Source organism: Vulpes vulpes, chromosome 6 (genome assembly GCF_048418805.1).
Source record: "Vulpes vulpes isolate BD-2025 chromosome 6, VulVul3, whole genome shotgun sequence".
Taxonomy (NCBI): domain Eukaryota; kingdom Metazoa; phylum Chordata; class Mammalia; order Carnivora; family Canidae; genus Vulpes; species Vulpes vulpes.
In genome coordinates, this window is record NC_132785.1 from 87,674,654 (window position 1) to 87,684,489 (window position 9,836).

The 9,836-nt window shown below is 47.4% G+C and overlaps 1 pseudogene; it reads right to left on the bottom strand.

Moving 5' to 3' along the window:
* Positions 1-240: 240 nt before the first annotated feature.
* On the bottom strand, positions 241-2,472 carry LOC112921311 (zinc finger FYVE domain-containing protein 1 pseudogene; annotated as a pseudogene).
* Between the last annotated feature and the right edge of the window lie 7,364 nt (positions 2,473-9,836).

The window sequence follows — 9,836 nt, forward strand, 5'->3', positions numbered from 1 at the left end:
ACAGCTAGAAGTGACCTAAACTATAGTCCATGCTGCTTCCATATGTGTATACCAATATACATATTATTTTTACCTGGAATAAATGCAACAGATTCAGGTTCTTTGCTGTAAATGTCGGCTTTCCTGCCCTGAGGACTCTGCCCTCAGGCCCATCACCAGGCGCATGCTAGCTTGTCATCTGCCCTGCCCACCCTCCCACCCACCATGAGAAAGTGGCCCCATGATGGGCAGAGAGGATGACACACAGCACAAGAGGTGACTGGAAGGAAGGGCAACCTCACGAGACCCCTAACTCTGAGAACCCAAGGAATTGTGAAGGACTCAAAGAGGGAGCTGAGAATCAAGGTCACTGGGTTTTAACTGCAATTGAATCACTCAGACAGGATGACCTTAGTCTCCAGAAGGGACAACCTAGAAATCAAGAGAGCACTCATCACAGGAGCCCTGTCTGCAGGTCTAGTGGCGGTGCCTCAAAAGCTTGCCCCTGAACTCCTTCGGGCCACTGTGGCAGTGTAAGATCTCATAATCAGTTCCTAGCCATGCCAGGCTGGCTGCATCCTCCAACCAAACCTAGTAGTACATCAGTGGCTGTCACCATGGCTCCCATGGTATTCCATTCTGCACACCCTCGCCCATCTTCCAAGAATCCTGCCATCACTGTCCACCTCTGTCCCAGTAGCATCTAACTGGTTTCGTAGCAGTCATCCCACACCCACTTGGGCAGTGACTGGGTCTTGGATGAACCACTGTCACAGAAGCCTCCCTATGGGCCCGGCAGTGGTGCTTGGTGTCATTATCTTTAAAGAATGTAGCTCACTCATTGCAGCTCTAGCAGGCAGGGGTGATCTGGTCCATCAGCCAGAAATCACAGCACTGATGGGCCCGTGGCTGAGCTCAGACACCAACAGAGCCACAAAGTTCAACCCATCCAAGAGGCGCCAAGCAACACAGCGGTTGTCTTTCAGAAACCCATCCATTGCAGGCCCCACAGGCACAGTCTCGGTCTGCACTCAAGTATCCACAGGATCTTGGTTTCCAAACTACTATTTGGCAATGACAGACCACATCACACTTCGGACATTCGAACGCATACCCAGACCAGGCACAATTTTTGAGACCCATCCAGGGGAAGCTGGTGGAAGCAGATGTCCTGGGCACTATGCTGGCTTCCTTGCCGTTCTCACAGCAGGCCTTGTGGGTATAAACTCAGTTGGGAGTACCTGCAGTGGCCCCTGACTTCATGAAGTACTCCTTTCCTATGATTCCTGTGGTCCTTACATCCAGCCCCACAGCTGAGGCCCCAGGAGGAGCAGGAGGAGTACTCATCTGGAAAGTAGGAGTTGTGTGCCATCTGGGCATGGGTCTCACTGCTGAAGCGATTGGTCGCTCAGTGCCTTCGGGGCTTTGAAGATGGTTCCAGGGTGCCAGGGAGAATGAGTAGCGGTGCAAAGCCTGCTGAAGCCCAGAGAAGTCTGTGAGAGGCTTGTAAGTCCGTTCCCTTCTAGTGAATGGAATGGAAGGCTTCAGAGAAGCAACTCAGCTTCCAGAACTGGTCTTGGCAAGCTTCTCTGGCACCTCGAAGGCTGATCAGAGCCCAGCAGATGAGTATGCTCAGTGTCATGGAAAGTGACAATAGCAGTGCCCGAGGAGGACAAGGGGACATCCAGGACACAGCAGGCAGGAGTAGCCATGAACTCCTGGGTGAAGGGCTTCCAATAAGCTTCAGAGGTGTCCCCAAGGCACCCGAAGAGGTCATTATGCATCCCATCTGCCTGAGTTCGAAGGATGGTGAGGTCTGGGGTGGCCAGGACCCTCGGCAGCAGCTGTGTTGCTTGGTGGGCTGCACCGGAGCCCCAAGGAGCCTGTTCCCTCCTGCTTTGTGGCCTGTGTCCGCACTGCCCATACTCGCACGGTGCAGGGGTCCCAGGCAGGGGAGGTTTTTAGGGCTTCACGGCCATGAAAGAAAGTATGGTTGAGGTGTGAGACTTTCCATCACCAGTATTTCAGAAAATGGAAACCACCTTCCAGTACTGACCAGGTGTGCAGTCCAATTTCCTAGTTGTCCTCTTCACCAGTGACTGGAATGTGTCTTCTTCTTTTTCCACTTGGAGGAAACTCACAACTTTCCCAGTCGTCTTTTCCTCCTTGTCTCATTCTGCTCTTCTTCCTTCAGGAATCCCTGGACCTTGGTGACATGGTACACAGTAAGGGGGTGTCTCCCTTTGGTACCCCTCACCCCACCATGGTGAGTCCTCTCTTGCGCCCTGAGGCTCAAGGTGATCTTACAGGTCTGGCACCTCCCTGCACCCTCTGCTTCACTCCTGGCCCTGGTGAATGCCCCTTGGGGCCCTTGCTGGGGTCACTAAGGGGTGTGGCCTGCTTCGAGTCCTATCAGCTCAGGGTTCCTCAGGTGCTCCCGCCAATGGTGCTCCTTTTCATACAGGAGACACTGCTGCCACTGTACTCACCACACCAAAGCCAGCTTGGTCAGCCCTGCCACAGGCCTAACTTTCCTGCTACATCAGCTGGGAGTTCAGGCGTTCTCTGCTGGAGGAGTCTGAGCACTCAGACTCAGATCAGTAAGGAAACCATTCACCGTACAACCATCCCTGGGCTTTCCCCATGAGTGAAGACAATGGCTTTGAGTCTGAAGCCTGCATGGAATTTCCACAGGGTTCTGAACACCTTAAAACAAAACAAAACAAAACAAAACAGAACAAAACCCTTTGTTATTCTATTAGAATACTCACAAATGTTCAAATTTAAAATTTTCTGCTTCCAAAATTCTTGTATCAGCAGCAACATTGATTTGGTTTGATCCTCTGTAAGGTGTAGGCAAATAGGTGGTCACAATGAACTTGAAAGGGTCTTTTATGTTTTGGGGAGATCTGATGGGTACACTAAGGTGGGCTTATCAGTTGGGTCTCAGCCACAAGGTTTTGGTAATGAAAGAAAGGCATCAGGAGCTTTTCAATATAATCCAATCTCAAGCCAACATTTTGAGGGGACCCAGAGCACCTGGGCAAGGGCCAGGTGGGGTTCGGCAACAGTGGGGCACTGGTGGGGGCAGGGGCTGTTCCTGGGGGCACCGGTGGACCCATCCTCATCCCCATCTCTGTCTCCCTCCTCCTTCACTGCCTCCTGGGTTCCTCCTCCCTTGTTGTCAGTTGGAATCTGCTCATAGGTTTAGTTTTAAACCAGTGATTCAAAGCACAATTTAGCTGTTCCTCTGCAGACTTTAACTTAAAAAAAAAAAAATCCACTGGGGGATAATTGTTCACATCCGCCTAATGATGTTTCTATGTGAAAAGACATAATAGAATGTACAATTTTGAGTTACAATGGCTTTCAGTTTATAATTAAAATCAAAAGGGTAAAATTCAAGAATGAAAGAACTAGATACTTCAGAAAGGTATTCTTCATATGAGGACTCAAGGCAACATGTTTTGTTAGCAGTATCAGACTTTGATTTTTTTTTTCCTGATTTTTTTCTACTTTTGTGCAGGTAAGGTATGGTATGAAGGAGTAGATGTTTTGTGTCCAGCAGGACAATAATTCACTTCCTTATGACTATTTGGCTTCCCCTTGTTTGTGCTGTTCATTGCTAACAGAGGCCCATGATGCTGTCAGTGGGGCCTGAATATATGATTTGGAGCCAGAAAGCCTTGGGAGAACTGCCAAAGAAATCATTGCCCTGGGCTCACTCAGGCACCTGTCATCCATGAGGATTCAGAGAAACTCAGCTTTGACTGAACTGCTGTTACTGGCCACAGCCCTTGTTGCCCTGGACCCACAAGGATCTCAGCCATAGGACTGAGAATGCTAATGCCAAGCAGACACCAATGACTGAAGGTCAGGCTTGTGTTGGAAAGAACATAGCTCTAGGGCAAGGCTGGTGAAGGGTAGGGGTGGATAGGCTCTGACTGGGGCATGATGGAGAAGTCCAAATGTGCTGACTCCAGTGAAAGACTAACATGGTCTAATCATAGACAGTAGGTGCTCAATGAATGCTTCTTAACTGGATAAATCGGAAGACGTTGGTCAGATGGTCCTGGGTGGGGTGGGCTAGGGAACCATCTGGGGTTGTTAAGGGTCTTTGCAAAGATATATTGCAGCTTGAACCAGGGGGCTTCCTTGGAGGAGCAGGCACCAAGCTACAGTGGTTTTTTTAATACAAAAGCTGGGCTTGTTTAAGTAAGGTTGGGGTAGAAACTCCTAGTTGCCAACCCAGCATCTACTCTCACCTTTTTCCTTAATAACACAACCCATATTTTAATTCAGGTGGCAATGTGCCCAGTTGAACGATACATTCATCTGCCACATTTACAACTGGGATGGCCATTGAGGTTTAAGCTTAAGCTGTTGGGTGGGTCTTCTGTGAAGATTCTCTAAGAGATGCTAGTCTACTGACATATTCATTTTTTCCTCTTCCCCCTTCCTCTTGTGCCTTCCTGGAATAGGAAGGTCAGTGTGATGGCTGGTGCTCTAGCTGCCACATTGGACCATGAATTGAATGTGAATATGGAAGCTATATGCCAAGAATGGTGAAACAAAAAAATAGAGAGAAACTGGAACCCTGATGACACTATAGTTCCCATACCAGCCAGACTCTAGCCTTCTTTTATGTGAGAGAGAACTAATTTTCTCTCTTGTTGAAACATGTGTTGTTCTTCATTCACCTGGGACATCACAAGCCTAGCAATCCTGAGAAGACTTTTAAGAGGGAAGAATTAGGGTTTTTATTCATTTGGGAGGTTTTTTGTTTTTTGTGTTTTTTTTTTTTTTTTGGTGTATTTACTTATGTTTAGTAAGCTGTAAGATAAAGGTGATTTAAAATGACAAAATACAGTCTGCTTCTCTAAGCTCAGTCACAAAAAGTAACCAAGGGGTTGTGTATTATCGTGTTACATAATTTTTTGGCTTAAATAAAAATAGGTTTTCTTCTCTCATGTAATTGAGATGTCCAGAGGTCAGGTAGACTTGGGATGAGGTCCAATACTGTAGCTGGACAAAGGAATGAAGTCTCAGTATCTTTGCATGTCAGTGAAGACATTAGTCTCACCTGACCACAAAATCCCTGAAGCTTTTGGCAAAGTCTTCTTGTATCCAGACTGGGTCCCCAAGCCAATCACTGGGGCTAGGATGGCTAGGACAATGGAGCCCACTAGATGGTCCACTCAGGGGATTGTAACAAGGTTTTTCCTCCTAACAGAATGGTTGGGGAAGTTTGGGACCTTGCTGGGAGGAAGGCAAAAAAGGGAATGTGGGTGAGGAGGCCACCATGTGTCCTCTACTTCTTCCGGCCATCCTCACCAGCCAGTATTATTTAAAGGAGGTCCAGTTTTTAAAAAGACAAAGGTCTTTTGCTCTCAAATGTGTTTTTGCTAGCCTGGAAGCCAGCAATAGGCTTATTGGTTTGAGGTAAGCATAGATTTTCCAGACTACCTTTGCTACTCTTACTTTCATTCATTGATTCAATAGTAAATATTTCTTGGGTGCTAGTTATATGTCGTACACAGCTGGCAGGTTGTGCCCAAGAGGATAGGCACATATTAAGCCATTAGGATTGATGGCACTAGCAGACGTGGATGCTCAGACTCCTTAGGAATGTCAGAAAGCAGGCATGAGGGCATGGGAAATAGGACAGGTAAGTCTTTCTAGTGATAAGGGGAAAGGACTAGCAGTTAGGCATAGGGCGGTGCCCAGAAGGAGCGCACCTGGGCAGCCTGAGTGGCTCAGTGGCTTAGCGCAGCCTTCAGCCCAGCACCTGATCCTGGAGACCTGAGATCGAGTCCCACGTCAGGCACCCTGCATGGAGCCTGCTTCTCCTTCTGCCTGTGTCTCTGCCTCTCTCTCTCTCTCTCTCTCTCTCTGTGTGTGATAAATAAATAAAGCTTAAAAAAAAAAAAGAGCTCACCTATATAGAGCCATCAGCAAGTTCCCTGGGTAGGTTGAGTTTCGTGAACCTGAGAAAGGGAAGGTTGGGGGGGTTGTGCATATGGAGACTTCAATCTATGCTTGTTTTGCAGTCTGATCAGGGCTGGCTTGGTGATTAGGGTTCTGGATCTCCCTGGTTTGAAAATCTCTGGGGGGAGAATGGGTCGATAGTGGTTGGGCTTTGGAGGTAAAATGTTAGAAAGTTAGAGTAAATCCCTGGCACTCCCAGGAAGCATTTTTCCCAATCTAGCTAATTTGCTGCTCTTCTGACCCTGGAACATCTTGGGGGTTTTCAGTTTATCATGACACAATTCTTTTTTCCTGCAAGAGTCAGAGAATAGGGCTTCGTAACCCAAATAGTTCGCAGTATGGTATTTGTCTCTATTTAAAATCATCTCCCATGGGGTTCAATTAACAATGTACATGTCAAATTATGTCACACCTATTACTTGCTCTAATTTGGTCAGGCTGGGTCAGGCAGTCCCTGAACTGACGAGAGCTGCTGGGCTCCCAGCAGACAGCTGGAGCGGCAGTGTCCGAGCTGTCCTTGGCCCAAGCTGTGTCAGGGTGTAACATCCCACTAGGAACTGCCAGGCAGCACTACATGAAAGGTCAAGCTCATGACAACAGTGCTCGGTGATAAAGCCCCCTTTATCAGAGCTTTGTCCCTGGAGACTGTCGTATGTGGGTCTGAATCCTGGCTCCATCATTCAGTATGTGATCCTGGGCAAGTTCTTTAACCTTTCTGAATCTCATTTGCCACACCTGTAAAGTGGGAATACTCAGAACACCTCATTTATAGGGCTGCAGCTGAGGATTAAATGAGATAATGCATGTAAAATGTTTGGCAGAATGCCTGGCACTTAGTATAAGAACTCCGTGCTAGCTACCAGTAGTAGTAGTTAATTTTTTATCTTCTTCAGTCCCTCAAAACTGGGGCTCCTCCCAAGATGACCCACAGGAAATATTTCATCAGCCCTCCAGAAACTAAGAGTAGACAGGCAGTCCTTTCTCGAGGTTGTGCAGGGTAGCCAGAGAAGCCACAATGGTATTTTGACATCAGAATTATTAAAAATGTGGCAAGAGCAGCCTTGACCTCTGTGCGGGTACAGAAAGCTTTTATCTCTGTCATGTGTGGCTATTCGACTGTTCTGCAGAGTTCCAAAGAAGCAGACGTAAGGGGGCCAAGTCAGTCATTCTCTCCATTTTAAATAGAGGTAAACTGAGTCAGGGAGCAGTTCACATACCCAAGTACAGTTCTTTGCCCCACTTCTCAAAGGACAAGTGAAACTGTGGTAATTATAGAGCTAGAAACAGAAGCTCCTGCTCAAATGACTTGGGACTGAGGCATCTGGGTCATCTACCACAAAGGAAGCCAATGTAGGGGAAATTATCTGGGGTTACATACACAAAAGCTATGCTTCTTACTCTCTTCCACATTCCAAATCTCTAGAGTAGTGTGGTGGCCTCTTTGTGCGTATATCCAGGAGGTGGGAGACCGCAGAAAAAGCCCTGGATTATATTCAAGAGACCTGTACTCTGACCCGAGTCCTGCCAAACCAGCTGTACGACCTTGGAAAGATTATTTTACCTCAGATTCTCCATCAGAAATGGAAGTGAAGGGTTTGGATGGCATCAGTGTTTCCCAAGCCTGAAAGCTCATGACTGTGCACTGTGTGTGTCCGGGGAAGGGTGGTGGTTGGAGATCTGAAGCCTGGAAATCTGTATTTTGCAAGTGTTCTAGGTGATTCTAAAGAGCAGTCGCCATTGGGAACTCTGGACCGATGCTATCTGAAGTGCCCCCAGCTCCAATATTTTCTGACTCCAAACCCCTATTAGCACATTCCACACAATTCCACACAGTTCAGGCCACAGGTGGCCGCTCTCATAGTGAAATTCCATGAGAAAGTCAGTGTGTAAGCCCGGGGAACGGCCAACTCGGCCGAGCATCTGGCTAGGATGGTGTACGGACAAGGTGGCCGCATGTGCTGGGACTTAAGATCTCTGCCTGTTTCTTGGCCTGTTGAGTGTTGGAGGCTTCAACCTGGGCTTGCCAGGGGCCAGCAGTCCTTTGACCCTGACTGTGACCATTCATTGCCCTACTCCAAGGGCCTGGGGCCTTCCCACCATGAGGATGTGGTCTGGAACCCCAAATACACCTGTCCTGAGACTGAAAAATACATCAAGAATCCCAACAAGCCGGCCTTGCATCCTTGAGGCTGGCATCCTTCACATAAGCTTTTGAAATCAGTCATGTGTCTCCAGCTGTCCCAGAGTTACAAAAAGTCCCTGTTTTAATGAGGAGCTGTGGAATGCTAAGGCTAAAGCTGCCTTTAGTTCTTTCAAAAGTTTCAATTATGGGTTAATCCTGACATTCTTTGGCTTTACTAAATGGGCAGGAGGCTTTCGTTGGCGGGTAGTGGTGGGAGGAGGGGAGGGCACATCACTGCCATGCAACAATGAGAGCCTGGCGTTGCAGACGCTTCTGATTCTTGAAAAAAATTCAGAAATCTCGATTTTACCTGAATTCTACTAATTTTAAAATGCCGAAACATTTAGTCTAGAAAATTCTTCAGACCAAGTGAATCATACCATTAGCCACAGACTGAGACTCTGAGTGGAGAGCCTGGCCTCAGGAACTGATCTAGGTGTTGCTCTAACATTCAGCTTCCAAATAAGCAGAACCCTCAAAGGAGATTCTCAAGTCTTAAGACCTAAATCCACCTCCTACTTGGCAATTTCTATTGTTGGCGGGAAAGAAGGGCCTAGCTATCTGAAGTTCTAGATATTCCCTTTCTCTGCTGCAGTGTAACACCCTACTGCAGTGCCATGGATCTATAGCCTGTACCTTCCCTCTCCCTCTGTCTGCCCTTCCTCCCAGAAACCCCCCAGTAACAGAGAACCCACTCCCTGGACCACGTCAGGTGGGTGGGACACCCAGTATACAGGCTATATCACTGTCTCCATTCCCATGCCAGGAAAAATTCAAACCCAATGAACAGAGGAGTACCTTATGGACAACCTTGAGCTATGAACTTATTTTTTAGAGGCAAAGCGCCTGTGTACTTTGGTACTCTATCAGAAACAACTTACTCATGACACATGTTATAGAGGATGAGTAGTGGCTCTAGAATTTCTATAGAGGAAAGTCTTGAAGGTAGCTTTTGTTTGGAAGCAAGGAATAGCCCAAAGGACTTTTCCTAAAACTACATTCTATATTAAACTCTCTTTGTACTTAAATTGCACATTTATTTAAAGAAACAAAGAAAACCTCTCCAGAAGCCCTGTCACCGTCATTGGTCAGGACACACACAAAGGTGACAAGATAGGGAGAGACATATCCCTGCTTCTACATGGGGAGGGGAATGGGCAGGACGAGGTCCCAGAACAATCCAGGTACAACATAAGCCCCACAGCTCAAGAAAATATACAAATTGGAGGTTGAACATTTGAGCCTAGTTCCTGAAAATGTCCTGGATGAAAAGGATGCATTCTTACCAACAGGCTGAGCCATTCTGGACGAAACCAAACTTGCTCCTTGGCAAAGGTCAGTGGTAATGCCAGAATGTCCCAGACACCTGCTCCAATGGGCTTCTTCCGCCAGGCAGCCAGATGGCTCATTATGACCAACATGCAGCCCTCCAGGCCTGGTGCCCTGGCTTGTTGGCAACAGATGGCCTGGGGGACAGGGACTTAACCCCATCGCTCAGACTGTATCCCAGGGGATCCTGTCCACGGTCCCCTTCTTAGGATCAGCCAACTCAAGGACACCAGGGAAAATTTTCTTAGCATTTACTTCAGAATAACTTCCAAACTCTAGAAAAGTAACATAAAATGTAATACTCCTGACTTGCCAGGAAGTGGTCAAATTCTCTCTGTCACCATAATGCCACTATTTG